Source organism: Carcharhinus amblyrhynchos, chromosome 22 (assembly GCF_965287045.1).
Source record: "Carcharhinus amblyrhynchos chromosome 22, sCarAmb.v2.hapA, whole genome shotgun sequence".
Classification (NCBI taxonomy): Eukaryota; Metazoa; Chordata; class Chondrichthyes; order Carcharhiniformes; family Carcharhinidae; genus Carcharhinus; species Carcharhinus amblyrhynchos.
Window position 1 is genome coordinate 13,720,754 of NC_137345.1, and position 15,183 is coordinate 13,735,936.

The 15,183-nt window shown below is 44.0% G+C and overlaps 1 protein-coding gene across 2 annotated transcripts in view; it reads left to right on the forward strand.

The window, feature by feature from the left end:
• The first annotated feature begins 5,306 nt into the window (after window positions 1-5,306).
• Window positions 5,307-15,183, forward strand: part of mdm4 (MDM4 regulator of p53) — a 32,312-nt gene continuing 22,435 nt past the window's right edge. The window contains exon 1 of one of the 2 annotated variants that reach the window (XM_080209933.1): window positions 5,307-5,442. The gene's annotated coding sequence lies outside the window, so the exon portion shown is untranslated. Of the gene's footprint in view, window positions 5,443-13,871; window positions 13,889-15,183 lie in introns of those variants that run through there. The other variant, XM_080209934.1, reaches the window with a different exon arrangement.

Consider the following 15,183-nt stretch of genomic DNA (forward strand, 5'->3'; position numbering starts at 1 on the left):
AACAATACCTTCCACTGTTAATACATGTGACAATAATAAAATCAGATGCTGGAAACCTGAACTGAAAACAAAATGCTGAAAAAAAATCAGCAGGCTTGGCAGCACTTATGCAAGAATATGATGCATTACTTTGCCATGTCCTGGACAAAGTCAGGGATTTCCAATTAGAACATAAGAACTAGGAGCAGGAGTAGGCCACCTGGCCCTCAAGCCTGCTCTGCCATTCAGTAAGATCATGGCTGATGTTTTTATGGACTCAGCTCTACTTACCTGCCCACTCACCATAACCCTTAATTCCTTTACTTTCAAAAATTTATCCTTGGGTGGCACAGTAGCACAGTGGTTAGCACTGCTGCTTCACAGCTCCTGTGATCTGGGTTCAATTCCCAGCTCAGGTCACTGTGTGGAGTTTGCACATTCTCATTGTGTCTGTGTGGGTTTCCTCTGGGTGTTCTGGTTTCCTCCCACAGTAAAAAGTCTGACAACACCAGGTTTTAGTCCAACCGATTTATTTGATAATAGACTCACAAGCTTTCCCCAAAAGCTTGTGAGTCTATTATCAAATAAATCGGTTGGACTAAAACCTGGTGTTGTCAGACTTTTTACTGTGTTTACGCCAGTCCAACGCCGGCATACCCACATCATTCCTCCCACAGTCCAAAGATGTGCGGGATAGGTTAATTGGCCATGCTAAAATTGCCCCATTGCATCCTGTGATGCTTAGGTTAGAGGGATTAGTGGGTAAAATATGTAGGGATGTTGGGGTAGGGCCTGGGTGGGATTGTGGTCAGTGTGGACTTGATGGGCCGTAGGGCCTCTTTCTGCACTGTAGGGTTCTATGATTCTATGAGAAACATTCACTGAGGTAGCCTCAATTGCTTCACTGGGCAGGGAATTTCACAGATTCACAGCTCTTTGTGTGAAGAAGTTCCTCCTCAACTCAGTCCTAAATCTGCTTCCCCATATTTTGAGGCTAAGTCCCCTAGTTCTAGTTTCACCTGCCAGTGGAAACAATTTCCTTGCCTCTATCTTATCTATTCCCTTCACAATCTTATATGTTTCTATAAAATCTCCCCTCAGTCTTCTGAATTGCAATGAGTATAGCCCCACTCTACTCAGTCTTTCCTCATAAGCTAACCCTCTCAACTCTGGAATAAAGCTAGTGAATCTCCTCTGTACCCCCTCCAGTGCCAGTATATCTCTTCTCAAGCAAGGAGACCAAAACTGTACACAGTACTCCAGGTGTAGACTCACCAGCACCTTATACAGCTGCAATTTAACCTTGTTGTTTTTAAACTCCATCCCTCTGGCAATAAAGGACAAAATTATATTTGCCTTCTTAATTATCTGCTGCACCTCCTCCTTGGGATTCCTGCGCAAGGACACCCAGGTCCCTCTGCACAGCAGCATACTGCAATTTTTTAACCATTTAAATAGTAGTCCATTTTGCTGTTATTCCTACCAATTGCAAATTCAGGGTAAATCAGATGGCATATATAGGCCATCTACTCATGGTTGATGGCATCAAGCAAGGTGGTGTAATATTGTGTGGTCAACACTTTATCATTCTGTCTGCCCTCAAGCTGCACTATAACCAACAGCAACCTTGGTTAAAATCAAATTACTGTGGATGCTGGAATCTGAAACCAAAAGAGACAAAGGGTCGACTGGACTCGAAACATTAGCTCTTTTCTCTCCTTACAGATACTGTCAGACCTGCTGAGATTTTCCAGCACTTTTTCTTTTGGTTCCAGCAACCTAGATTGGAAGTGTAAGAGGGAATAAACGAGGAGTCTTTGAGTCCTTGTCAGGCTTTAGTAAAACAGAATTATTTCCACATGCATGAGGGAGAATCAGCCTGGACCCAGTGAAGTCCAGTCTGTATCTAGGCTGATTCTGAAGATACAAAGGCAGTACACATTACTTATACTGTTCTCTGAGTCGACCATATTGTAATACTGGATATCATTGATACTAATAGCTTCAATTGATTATGGTTAATCACATTAGTCAAGTCCATTGTTCAGGGCACTTCACGTTAATTTGTTGTGTCCAGCTATCCTTGTCTATGTGTTTTGTGATACAAAAGCGATGTGTATGATAAATAGGTTTCGATTGTGTGATAACTGTCTCATCTCCCCAATTTCTAGGGAACAATGGCTTTTCTAGACTCAGTGGAGCCTTGCTAATCAGTATCGAACCTGCATTGTTTGCCAAGGCCTTGAGATGATCTCACCTGTAAAGTAACTGTGTTGGCAGTCTGAGATATTAATTGGGTATGTCTGCCTACAGTTATGGTGGTAATGGTAATGGTTATGGTAAAAACCCTGTTTTATTTAACCCTTTCTTAGACATTCCTTTTCCTGCTGTTACAAGCACACCCTGGATTCGCCCCAATACTGGATTCTGCCCTACTACAGAAGCAACAAAAGCCAGAGCCAAACAGTCACTATAAGGGCTGTCTATGTCCACTGATGTCCACTTAGGACTTGAACAGCAGGTTAGGTGTAAAGATTCGCATTCTAATCAGTAATGTGTAAACTGTCTGTGCTTTATATGCTCTGTCTGAGGCCAGAACTCTCCATTCACCTGACGAAGAGGGTAACCTCAAAAGCTAGTGAATTTACTATCAAATAAATTGGTTGGACTTAAACTTGGTGTTGTCAGACTTTTTACTGTGTTTACCCCAGTCCAACACCGGCATATCCACATTATGTCCACTGATATACAGGGAAGTATCAAGGTGTGCACCCTGTAATGTACCAATCATCATCACATCTTGCGAATGGCACAGCCAACGCCTGCAGCTGATGCTGCAACTTAACCGTCTTGCCTTGACCACAGACCCTCCACACACATTTTCACGCAGTCTCCATCAGAGTCTCATGAGCCCAGTGACATGGACACGGGCCATAGAACAGTTTCCCCTCCACCTGTTGGTTATACCACACGCTCCGGATGTCTGAGCAGGCCCTACACACAATATCAGGGTTTTGTCACCACATCGACTGGATTGGTGAACATTGTTTTCTTTGGTTTTATCTTTGTGTTGTTCCCTCATACCAGGTGCTAAAGAAGGGGGAGATGTACACATTATGGACCATGCACCAAGTTATAAGAGCACAATCTGTTTCATTGTTCACATAAACCATTGCACATTGCTGGACAGCTAATTGCTTCTGTACGCACATATTTATATATAATTTGCATTGCATGCACCATTATACCTCACACCATACTGAGCAGAGGAGGATGTAGATGAGGTCACTTGACTACATACTGATGCAGCCATCATGGTCACATGATGGGACTGCGTCTGAATTCCCCAGGATCTCGGCAGTAGTGTTTCTTACACCTGCAGAGTTAGTTAAGTGAACTTACTGTTACCATAGTCCTTCTTGCAGTCAGCATTTCAGCGAATCACAGAAAACCACAGTTCCAGCTACTTCAACTCATATGATCAACATTAAACTTTTAAAACGTGTTGGCAGGTATGAAAATTACAACAGGGTGTATGTTACCATTTAGTTACGCTATTCAGTCACTATGGAAATAGTTAACCAACAGAGAAAATGCTGAAAAATCTCAGCAGATCTGTCAGCACAGAACTGCTGAGATTTTCCAGTATTTTGGTATGTTAGCTACAACTCTCACCAACTTTTACAAATATACCATAGAAAGCATTCTTTCTGGTTGTATCCCAGCTTGTTATGTCTCCTGCTCTTCCCAAGACCACAAGGAACTACAAAAGGTCGTGAATGTAACTCATAAGAACATAAGAACATACTCAGAACTCAATCCATCACGCAAACCAGCCTCCCATCCATTGACTCTGTTTACATTTCCCATTGCCTTGGCAAAGTAGCCAGCATAATTAAGGATCCCACGCACCCTGGACATTCTCTATTCCACCTTCTTCCATCAGAAAAAAGATACAAAAGTCTAAGGTCATGTACCAACTGACTCAAGAACAGCTGCTGTCAGACTTTTGAATGGACTTACCTTGCATTAAGTTGATCTTTCTCTACACCCTAGCTATGACTGTAACGCTACATTCTGCACTCTCTCATTTTCTCCTTTATGAACAGTGTGCTTTGACTTCATAGCGTGCAAGAAACAATACTTTTCACTGTAAATACGTGACAAAAATAAATCAAATCAAAAGATTCTAGCAGCTGCAGTATTTTACCTTGACTAAAGTGGGAGCCCTTAGGTACACATGGCACAAACTTCGCATGGTGGCACAGCGGTTAGCACTGCTGTCTCACAGTGTCAGGGACCCAGATTCAATTCTTGGCTTGGGTCACTATCTGTGCGGAGTTTGCATGTTCTCCCCATGACTGCGTGGGTTTCCTCTGGGTGCTCCAGTTTCCTACCACACTCCAAAAGGTGTGCTAGTGGAATTTCACAGTAACTTCATTGCAGTGTTAATGTAAACCTTACTTGTGACTAATAAATATACTTTACTGGTTAGGTGCATTGGCCATGCTAAATTCCCCCCTCAGTGTACCCGAACAGGCACTGGAAAGTGGTGACTAGGGGATTTTCACAGTAACTTCATTGCAGTGTTAATGTAAGCCTTACCTGTGACTAAACATTAAATAAACAGTGGCACGTAGCACAGTGGTTAGCACTGCTGTTTCCAGGGACCTCGGTTCAACTCCCAGCTTGGGTCACTGTCTGTGTGGAGTTTGCACATTCTCCCTGTGTCTGCATGGGTTTCCTCCAGGTGCTCCGGTTTCCTCCCACAGTCTAAAAGCTGTAGGGGTTAGGTCGATTGGCCTTGCTGAAGTTGTCCCTTAGTGTCCTGGGATGCGTAGGTTAGAGGGATTAGTGTAGATATGTAGGGATAGGGCTTGGGTGGGATTGTGGTCAGTGCAGACTCGACGGGCCGAATGGCCTCTTTCGGCATTGCAGCTTTCTATGAGGAAGAGGGGGCAGGGCCGCTCACGTCATTCATGAGGAGGGGCGGGACCACAGACGTCAATCAGAAGGAGGGGGCGGTGGCCGCACATGTCAATCGGGGGCGGGGCCTCGCACGTCAATCAGGAGGAGGAGGGGGCCACACGTCAATCAGGAGGGGGCGGGGCCGTACACGTCATTCAGGAGGTGGCGGGGCGGGGCCTCACTGTCAATCAGGAGGAGCAGGCGGGGCCGCTCAGCACTATCGGGGAGGGGCGGGGCCTCTCACGTCAATCAGGAGAGGGGGCGGGTCTGCTCACGACAATCGAGCGATGAGGGGCGGGGCCTTCCTGTCAATCAAGTCGCGTGGCCGGAAGTAGTTCGTCGGCGGAGGGATCTGCGGGCTTGCGCGAGCGGAGGGTGAGAAGGTTGTCCTTTCACTCCCTTAGGCCGTGGTCCTCTGGGTGTCCTTTCCCGTTCAGCCAGCCAGCTAGTCAGCCAGTCTGCACACAGGCCTCGACAACATGGACAGGCACTAGTGTAAGTGTGGGGGCCGCCGCTGTCGTTCCAGTCACAGCTGGGAGAGGGGAGGGGAGGAGAGGGGAGAGGAGGGGAAGTTCAAACCGTGTCCCCGGGCCACGTCAGGCTCGGCGGAGTGAGTGGAACCTGTAGGCCTCCCTGCAAAAAAAATCACGAGAGGCTTCTTACTAAAGCAAACCTCCTCCACCTTATTAATAAATTACTGAAAATAAGCTGCTGATAGGGAACATGAAAAGGTGAAACCTTCAAATTTACTCCGTTCCGAGTGGTTAGAGTCTGGAATGCAAATGTACCGGGGACAGCTTCAAACAAGGCTTTCAGTAGGACATTGGGTGCTTATTTGAATAGAAAGTTCTGGAACACTGCCAGCACTTTTGGCCCCCTTATCCAAGGACAGATATACAGGCAACCCAGCTAAGGTTAATTTTTAAAGTTTATTTATTAGTGTCACAAGTAAGGCTTACATTAACACCACAATGGAGTTACTGTGAAAATCCCCTTGTTGCCACACTCCGGTGCCTGTTCAGGTCTGTCGAGGGAGAATTTAGCATGGCCAATGCACCTAACCAGCACATCTTTTGGACTGTGGGAGGAAATCGGAGCACCCAGAGGAAACCCATGCAGACATGGAGAGACTGTGCAAACTCCACACTGACAGTGATCCGAGATGGGAATTGAACTCTGGTCCCTGGTGGTATGAGGCCGCAGAGCTAATCTCGATGAGGATTTTTTTGTGAGGGTAGTGAATCTGTGGGATTGTTTACTGCTGAGAGCTGTAGAGGCTGGGTCATTAAGTATGTTCGAGGCTGAGATGAACAGAATTTTAATCTGTAGGGAAATCAAGGATAAGGTGGGAAAGTGGAGTTTGAGGATTTACTATATGAGACCAGTCATGCTGTCATTGAATGGTGGAGCAGACTTGATGGTCTACTTCTATGTTTTATGGTCTAATGTGTAGCAGTATGAGGAAAAGGCAAGGGAATGGCACTAAGTCAGATTGCTTGTTTGGAGATCTGGTGCTGACATGATGGGACAAATGGCTGCGTTCTGTGCTACAGCAATGTTTGATTTGATTTATTATTGTCACATGTACTAGCATACAGTAAAAAGTATTGTTTCTTGCGTGCTATACAGACAAAGCATATGTTGATAAAAAAGAAAAGATTTTTATGAAATTCTTTCATAAAGGATTTATGAAAGTAGTGTTACATTCATGGCAGAAAGTAGTGTTACAGTCATAGCTAAGGTTTCGAGAAAGGTCAATTTAATGTGAGGTAGGTTCCTTCAAACGTCTGATGGCAGCAGGGAAGAAACTGTTCTTGAGTTGGTTGGTACATGTCCTTAGACTTTTGTATCTTTTTCCTGACGGAAGGAGGTGGAAGAGAGTGTGATCGGGGTGTGGTTCTTGATCATGCTGGCTATTTTCCCAAGGCAATGGGAGGCTGGCTTGAGTGATGGACTGGGCTTCGTTCATGCAGTCTTTTGCATTTTCTTTCAGATTTTCCACTCATCAAATCCGCACCTTGTCCTCCATTTGAGTTTTATCCCAATTCATAAAGATCATTCAGTGACTATTGGACTTGCAACTTGCTGCCTATAGGAACATGGGAATTGGGTGCAGGAGTAGGCAAGTTCAGCCCTTTGAGCCTGCTCTGCCATTCAGCCGGATCATGGCTGATCTCTCCCTGGTCTTAAATCCATCTCCCCACCTGTTCCCCATATCCCTCTTTCCCCTTTTTTTGTAGAAATATGCCTATCTCTCTCTTGAAACCAATCAACGATTTTGGCTCCACCATGCTACAGAGCAGAGAGTTCCACAAATTCACCACCCTCTGCGAGTAGTTCCTCCTCATCTCAGTTTTAAATCTATTGCCTTGCAACCTATACTTGTTACCTCTTGTTCTAGATTGCCCCATAAGAGGAAACATTTGGTCTACATTTATTTTATCAATCCCTTTTAAAATTTTATATACCACAATCAGATCCCTCCTCATCCTTCTAAGCTGCAGCGAGTACAAACTGTTTAATCTCTCCTCATATGTCAACCCATTCATCCTTGGAATCAACCCGTGAGGGTGGAGAGGGTGACTAATTTCTAAAAGAGTGAAAGCAAAATAGTGTGGATGCTGAAAATTTGAAATTAAAAACAGAAAATGCTGGAAAATCTCAAGTCTAACAGCATGTGTGGAGAGAGAAACAGGGTTAGTGTTTTGCATCCATATGACCTCTTCAGAACTGCCAAACCCGCTGAGGTTTTCCAGCATTTTCTGATTTCAAAAAGAAATTGGCTTGAGCAAAATAATCTTGCAGGGCTACACAGTGATGGAGCGTTGGAGTGGGACTAATTGGGTTGCTTTACAGAGAAATGGTATGAAGTTGATGGGCTGAATTGACCCATTCAGTGTTGTAATGTGATGGAGATGTTTGTGGTTACTGTTAAAATAACCAATTCATTCAACCTTATTAGGAATAGGAAGTGAGAATCTTCAGTGACAGCTCCATGGATTGTAAATCTTGCAGTATTCTCATTGTACATTTGCAAAATGTTGGTTTGATTTCATAATTACAGTAAGATATCTCTAATCCTGCTGATTTTGATCCTATTGTAGAAGTCACAATTACGCAGCTGCTCAACAAAATCGGTAAACAGAAAAGTTAGGATTGAGTCTTGGCATCTGAAATGACACTCACTGTAAAAGCAATTTAAACAGCTATGCTGTTTGCTGAAGCGAGTGCCAAAATGGATTGTGTTTTTAAGACAAAGAGGTTAAGATTGTGGATGCAATCCTCAAGCTTGTTTTATGTTGAGTTAGCAGGTCTCAACTGGGGTAATAGTAAAATACTGCGGATGCTGGAATCTGATGCAAAGACAGGGAATGCTGGAGAGTCTCAGCAGGTCTGACAGCATCTGTGAAGAGAGAATGGAGCCAACGTTGAGAGTTGGATGACCTTGGCAGCACGGTGGCGCAGTGGTTAGCACTGCTGTCTCACAGCGCAAGGGATCCGGCCTCAGATGATTGTGCGAAGTTTTCACATTTTCCTTATGTCTGTGTGGGTTTCCTCCAGGTGCTCCAGCTTCCTCCCACAGTCCAAAGATGTGCGGGTTAGGTTGAATGGACGTGCTAAATTGCCCCTTAGTGTTCCGAGGATGAGGAGGGTAAATATATATGGAGTTGCGGGGATGGCATCTGGGTGGGATTGTTGTCAGTGCAGGTTCGATGGGCCAAGTGGCCTCCTTCCTCACTTTGTTAGAGCTCTGATGAAGGGTCATCCAGACTCTAAATATTGGCTCTATTCTCTCTCTCCACAAATGCTGTCCAGTATGCTGAGATTTTCTAGCATTTTGATTTATTATTATCACATGTATTAACATAGAGTGAAAGGTATTGTTTCTTGCATGCTATACCGACCAAGCATACCATTCATCGAGAAGAAGTGTGCAGAATGTAGTGTTACAGTCATAGCTGGAGTGTCGAGACAGATCAGCTTAATGCGAGGTAGGCAGCATTGTTGGACAGTTTAAAAGAGTTGGAATAAAGTTTTAGAAGCATAGAACAAGAGTAAAAGATAAAATTAGAGGATATGCTGGAAGTCACCTCGCTCTGGTGCCATCTTGGTCATGCAAGGTGCTTAATCTAAAATGAACTTGCTAACTTATTTATACTGCACTGTATTAGTATTTAAAATCTAATTGATTTGAGAAGTTGTCTTGTTCAAAAGTTTTAAGTAGCTGAAGAGAGAATTTATAGGGCTACATAGAAAGGGTGAGGGGATGTGTTGAGACCAGTGTGGTTGCTCTTATTTAAATCCTGCATGACTGTAACAGGTTACCTGTGCTGTTACCATTCTGTGACTCTCTGCACATGAAAAGTACTGTTCCATAATGGAAGGTAATAAAATTCAACATCTCTTTGACTGATGTAGATGTGGAGTAATAATTATAATTTTACATTGAGACATGGTTAACCTGATCATTGTCAGGGGTAACACAGTGTATCTGTGATGTCTTCATGTTTGTCAGTTTTAAAGTTAAGGTTTATTTATCAGTTGCAAGTAAGGCTTACATTAACATTGCAAAGAAGTTACTGTGAAATTCCCCTAGTCGCCATAGTTCGGTGCCTGTTTGGGTCAGTGCACCTAACCAGTATGTCTTTCAGACTGGGGGAGAAAAGCGGAGCCCCCAGGAGGAAACCCATGCAGACACGGGGAAACTCCACACAGTTATTGACCGAAGCTGGGAATTGAACTCAGGTTCCTGGCCCTGTGAGGCAGCAGTGCTAACCATTGTGCCCCCCCTGTAGGGCATCCTGTAAAAAGTCTGACAACACCAGGTTTTAGTGGGACCGTCCTCATGCGTGTGGAGCTTGGCTGTCAGTCTCTGCTCGGCGACTCTGCGCTGTCGTGTGTCGTGAGGGCCGCCTTGGAGAACGCTTGCCCGAGGGTCGGAGACTGAGTGCCAGTGACCACTGAGGTGTTCGCCAACAGGAGGGGAACAGTCTTGCCTGGTGATTGTCGAGCGATGTTCATTCATCCGTTGTCATAGCGTCTGCATGGTCTCCCCATGGTTGGACTAAAACCTGGTGTTGTCAGACTTTTTACTGTGTTTACCCCAGTCCAACGCCGGCACATCCACATCATGACTACTATGGGCATCCTGTAATCATAGATTCTCCATGATGTGCTCTGGGTGACCACCATCTTGTTACGTATTTGCATCTGCCGTGGTTTGTGCTGCTGTGGTTTAGGATTTTGCTTCCCCAAAGATCAATAACAGGGTTGTTCCATAAGATATTTGCTTGTAACTACTTGTGAGCTGAGTTTGACTGTCCTCAGGTTTGATGTTTTGTTATCACTTGAGCATGTGGGTCCAGATGAGCTTACGTGACTCTGTAATTGTTGAGGGATGTTGTTGGAGTCTTGGTGGATGGGGGAAATGTTTGTTCTCCTTGATTCATTGGATTTCCCAGGGGGTTATGGTGTCACGGTGAATCAGTAGCACAGCTATTTGCTCTGTTTGAGGGTTTCAGTGATTCATAATGTTGCAGGTGGAAGATGATGAAAAAATGGATAAGCCCGACAAGGCTTGAAATGACTACAGTCATGTTCAGATGTGGAAATGCCCAGGAAGAGCTAGGCTGTATTCCTGAAATTTACTTTGAACTTAGTTGGGTCTAACAAACAAAGATGGTGTAACAAAGATAATTACAGCACAGGAACAGGCCCTTCGACCCCTCCAAGCCTACCCTGACCGTGCTGCCCCGACTGAATTAAAACCCCCCTACCCTTCCGGGGACCATATTCATCCATCCCCATCCTATTCATGTATTTGCCAAGATGGCCCTTAAAACTCACTACCATATCCGCTTCCACTACCTTCCCAGGCAGCGAGTTCCAGGCACCCACCACCCTCTGTAAAAAAAAAAATCTGCCTCATACATCTCCTTTAAATCTTGCCCCACGCACCTTAAACCTTTGCCCCCCTAGTAATTGACTCTTCCAACCTGGGGAGAAAGCTTCTGACTATTCACTCTGCCCCTCATAATCTTGTAGAATTCTATCAGGTCTCCCCCTCAACCTCCAGTGAGAACAAGCCAAGTTTCTCCAACCTCTCCTCATACCTAATGCCGTCCATACCAGGGCAACATCCTGGTAAATCTTTTCTGTACCCTCTCCACATCCTTCTGGTAGTGCGGCAGCCAGAATTGAACACGATATTCCTAGTGCAGCCTAAGGTTTGGCCGCACTTGGAATATAGCGTTCAACTCCGGTCGCCACACTGCCACAAACCGTGGTAGTACGTTTGAGGTGACTACCAGGCAAGTGGGAACGCCTCAAGGCAGTGGCAGGGATCTCAGCTTGGCATGCCTCCGCTGGAGTAGAGTGTAATGCAGGCCTGTGGTTTCTGCGGACTTCCAGAGTAAATCGGAGGGATGTGCGAAATAACACAGGATGCATGGAAGGAAATGGTTATAGTGGAACAATGGACAATGCTATCTGCCCATCTCATCATCTGTCATGGCTGTTAGGGCCATTTTAAGTGGTAGTCTGTTCCACGGTTGGCATTTCTCTTTCTGGGCTCTCTCTCCTGCCATTTTGTCATTTATTTTGTCCTCTAGTTTTTCACATCCTTCATGACTGCTTGTATCCAGGTACTCCAGTCATTAGTGAGGACTTCCATGCATTGCTCTGATCCTAGTCAATTTGAAGTTTAACTTGCAGATCCTTGTATCACAAATATGCGTGGCCAGGCTCGCCATTAAGCATGTCTTGGGGATATGGCCATCATCCATTTGGCTCATGTGACCCAGCAAGTAGTATATAGCGAGAGTAATGACTGCAGTGTACCTGGTTAGGTGAATTAAATGTCTTAGGAAAACTTACCCCTCCCCCCTACCCCAGAACAATTTTTATGTAAAATTGACTGAAACCCATTGCTGAATGATTTAACAAACTTCTGTTGTACTTTTAATAGTGACTTTTGAATGTATTTTGAGGTAGGTAGCTCAGATTAAGTTTATATGTAAGCACCAACTGTTTCCTCAGCTGTGGTTAGTTTTACAGAAGTAAATACACCTGTCATGACACTGCGTAAAAATAACATGACCACGGTACATCTTGCAGCTCTTTGTAAACACAGAGGGTGGTGAGTGTCTAAAACAAGCTGCCAGAGGTAATAGTAGAGGTGGGTACAATTTTGTCTTTTGAAAAGCATTTTAGACAGTTACATGGCTAAGGTGGTTTTAGAGGGATATGGGCCAAATGCAGGCAATTGGGACTAGCTTAGTGGTTTAAAAAAAGGGTGACGTGACAAGTTGGGCCAAAGGCCTGTTTCCGTGCTGTGAACCTCTGTGACCCATAGCACGTTTTTAAAATGTAAGACTGATTCATAAGTGATTTGCATCCATGTTTTTTGAATCATAGAATCCTTACTGTGCAGAGGAGGTCGTGTGGATGGTACTGCGTTCAGCATTGCTGTGTCTCAGTGCTAGGGACTCACGTTTGATTTCTGGCTTGGGTCACAGTCTGTGTGGAGTTTGCACGTTCTCCCCATGTTTGAGTGGGTTTCCTCCGTGTGCTTCGGTTTCCTCCCACAGTCCAAAGATGTGTGGGTTAAGTGGATTGGCAATGCTAAAATTGCTCCTTAGTAACAGGGGACTAGCTAGGGTAAATGCATGGGTTTAAGGGGATAGGGCCTGGGTGGGATTGTGATTGGTGCAGACTTGATGGGCCGAATGGCCCCCTTCTGCACTGTAGGATTGTTGGTACATGTTCGATCGGCTGAATCATAGAATCGTACAGTGCAGAAGGAGGCCATTCAGTCCATCAAATCTGCACCGACCACAATCCCACCCACTTCCTATCCCTGTAATCCTGGGTAATTACCCTATTAATCCCCCTACCACTAAGGGGAAATTTACCATAGCCAATTAACCTAACTTGCACAGTATGAAGCAATATTCACTGTACAATTGCACTCTGATTAAAATTGATTTGGCAAGTATCCTTTTGTTCAACTGATCAATCCTGTAATAGCTGATCAATGGACAGCATTGTGCATTGTTACTGTGCACTCAGCTGCATTCCTGATGCATTAGATTTCTGGTTAAAATGTTCTAAGCAATGATGAATAAAGTATCTGTTGAACATCCAGCAGTATTGAATTCAACATATTTTATTGGCACTTTAGCTAGATTAAAGTGACTGAGCAGGGTGCATTGTTGAATTTACCAGCTTGTTGTTGCATATTGTAAAGTCTGCACGCTTGCTGCATAACCATCAATCTTTCAACACTTCCTCCACAATGAAGTGGGAGAGTCTGAATAATTCAGAACTTCGGAGTTTGTCTCAAAGGATCAGAGAATGGGCTGTGAAATTCTTTCTTGTTGCTGAAACAATAGATTGAATACTAACTAATCTAATCAATATGCCTGAATCTCATTCATTAAAAGGCAAATTTGTCCACATTATTTGTAGATTTTGAGGAAGGTATTCACAAGTCGTAATTGCTTAAACTGAATTTCATTGTAATTGGATTCCATTTCGCAGACAGTGTTTATTTTTAAATCACCTGTGAAGTATAGTATTGAAATGGGAGTTCACAGTGTCAGATGTGTGCAGATTTAATTTGGGAAGTTCTTATTGAGGACAATTTGCATTTCAACATTTAAAATGCATAGAATGGCCTGTTTGTGCAGACATGATGTGGAAATGCCGGCATTGGACTGGGGTAAACACAAAAAGAAGTCTCAGTAAGAAGCCTAGTGTTGTGAGCCTTCTTACTGTTTGCGCAGTCCATTCTTGTATCCTCAGGTTTCTCGTATGTTGCAACTACCACCAGACCCAAGTTCCAAAAGCTTGTTGTTACTGTTAATAGCTATTCTGATTAACTTGCTCTTCAAAACCTTCATTTCAAAAAATAGACTGGATGGATAAAGGGAACCAGGCTGTAAGGATACGTTAAATACTTTGCAGTTAATTGCTTTTTAATGTGTTGTCACTGTTGTCCTTGTACCTTTTTTATTTGGTTGTACTGCAGGGAAGAAGAAGGGTTCTTGACCATAGTAAAATCCCACAAGTAACACCATATAATCTGCTTTAGTAATGTTGCTTTAATACTATGGGATCTTTTGCAGCCAGCTCATATTTGACTTATTATTGACAGTGAAAAGTATTGTTTCTTATGTGCTGTACAGACAGAGCATACTGTTCATAGAGAAGGAAACGAGAATGCAGAATGTAGTGTTACAGTCATAGCTAAGGTGTTAAAAAAAAAATCAACTTAATGTGAGGTAGGTTCGTTCAAAAGTCTGACAGGGAAGAAACTGTTCTTGAGTCGATCGGTACGCAACCTCAGACTTCTGTATTTTTTTCCTGATGGAAGAAGGTGGGAGAATGTCCAGGGTTCATGGGGTCCTTAATTATGCTGGCGGCTTTGTCGAAGCTGCAGGGAGTGTAGGCAGTCAGTGGATGGGACGTCTAAGGGTATGTAAAGTACTTTGCACCCAATTAATTGCCATTGTTGTACTGTACCTTTTTAAATTTTGTTGTAGTGGAAGAAAGCACATCAGAAATGTTGTTGACCACAGTAAGATCCCACAAGTATCACCACGTAATTTGCATTAGTAATTTGTTTTAACACTGTGGGATCTTTTGCAGCCAGCTCAAGGAGTCTCTGTTTAATGTCTCATCTGAAAGATAGCATCTTTGCACTCCCTTGGCCCTGCACTAGGGTCAGTCTCATACTTGACCCTGGCCTGGAGCTTACACCTGTGAACTTCCAGCTCTGGGAGGAGTGCCAAATGCGAGCTGAACATTGACTCCTAATTATGCAAATGGGATCTTCATTGCCATGTATGGGTGGCATGGTGGCCGAGTGGTTAGCACTGTTACCGTTCAGTGCACAGGACAGGATTCTATTCCAGTTTTGGGTGACTGTGTGGAGTTTGCACATTCTTACCATGTCTGCATGTGTTTCCTCTGGGTGCTCTGGTTTCCTCCTACACTCGAAAGACGGTGCAGATTAAGTGGACTTGCCATGCTAAATTGCCCTTTAATGTCCAAAGATGTGTAGGCTGGGGCAATTAGCTGAGTAAATGGAGTCATGGTGGGCCTGGCTAAATTGTGAAAACACTGATGCAATAGTGGATATGTTGTATATTTTAAACCTCTGTTCAGGCAAACCTTCTGGTTGTTTGGAATGCAGAACTGTGCTCATTTTCTTGAATTACAAGGAAAATTTCA